This window comes from Rhinoderma darwinii, chromosome 7 (assembly GCF_050947455.1).
Source record: "Rhinoderma darwinii isolate aRhiDar2 chromosome 7, aRhiDar2.hap1, whole genome shotgun sequence".
Lineage (NCBI taxonomy): Eukaryota > Metazoa > Chordata > Amphibia > Anura > Rhinodermatidae > Rhinoderma > Rhinoderma darwinii.
In genome coordinates, this window is record NC_134693.1 from 68,430,491 (window position 1) to 68,432,097 (window position 1,607).

Consider the following 1,607-nt stretch of genomic DNA (forward strand, 5'->3'; position numbering starts at 1 on the left):
AAATCTACATGCCAAGTAGCACTCCTGCCATTCTGAGCCCTGTGGTGTATCCAAGCAGCAGTTTATGACCACATGTGGGGTATTACCATACTCGGGAGAAATTGGTTTACAAATGTTGGGGCACTTTTTCTCCTTTATTCCTTGTGAAAATGAAAAAAATGCAACATTTTTAGTTTAAAAAATGTAGATTTTCATTTTCACTGAATAATTCCAATAATTCAGCAAAAAAACTGTGGGGTCAAAATGCTCACTATACCGCTAGATAAATTCGACAAGGGGTATAGTTTCCCAAATGGGGTCACTTTTGCCGGGTTTGTACTATTTTGGCCCCTCAGTGGCTTTGCAAACCATTCCAGCAAAACTTGAGCTCAAAAAGTCAAATGGCGCTCCGTCCTTTCTAACTTCCGCCATGTGTCCAAACAGCAGTTTATTACCACATATGGGGTATTGCTGTGCTCAGAAGAGTTTGTTTTACAAATATTGGGGTGTTTTTGTTCCTTTATCTATTGTAAAAATGAAAAAATCTGAGCTAAAACTACATTTTATTAGAAAAAAATTAGATTTTCAATTTCACGGATTAATTCCCATAAATTCAGCAAAAACCGTGTAGTTTCAAAATGCTAACTATACCCCTAGAAAAATTCCTTGAGGGGTGTAGTTTCCAAAATGGGGTCACTTTTGGGGAGTTTCCACTGTTATGGTACCTCCAGGGCTTTGCAAACACGACATGGCACCGAAAACCATTCCAGCAAAATCTGCGCTCCAAAATCCAAATGGCCCTTATTCCCTTCTGAGCTCTGCCGTGGGTCCAAACAGCAGTTTATTACCACATATGGGGTATTGCCATAATTGCAGAAATTGCTTTACATATGTTGGGGTGCTTTTTCTCCTTTATTCCTTGTAAAAACTAAAACATTGTATGTTTTTTCCGAAAAAAGTCGATTTTCATTTTCACAGACCAGTTCCAATAAATTTAGCAAAAAACCTGTTGGCTAAAAATGCTCACTATACCTCTTGAAAAATTCCTTGAGGGGTGTAGTTTCCAAAATGGGGTCACTTTTGGGGGGTTTCCACGGTTTTGGCACCACAAGACCTCTTCAAACCTGACATGGTGCCTAAAATATATTCTAATAAAATAGAGGCCCCAAAATCCACCAGGTGCTCCTTTGCTTCGGAGGCCTGTGTTTCAGTCTATTACCGCACTAGAGCCACATGTGGGATATTTCTAAAAACTGCAGAATCTGGGCAATAAGTATTGAGTTGCGTTTCTCTCGTAAAACCTTAGGTGTTACAGAAAAGATTTATTAAAAATGAATTTCATTAAAAAAAAATGAAATTTGTAAATTTCACCTCTACATTGCTTTATTTCCTGTGAAATGCCTAAAGGGTTCAAATACTTTCTGAATGCTATTTTGAATACTTTGAGGTGTGCAGTTTTTAAAATGGGCTGATTTATGGGGACTTTCTAATATATAAGGCCCTCAAAGCCACTTCAGAACTGAACTGGTTCTAAGCCTTGTAATGTCCTAGAAAAAGAAAAGGACGTTCAAAAAAACGATGCAAACATAAAGTAGACATATAGGAAATGTTAACTAGTAAATATTTTG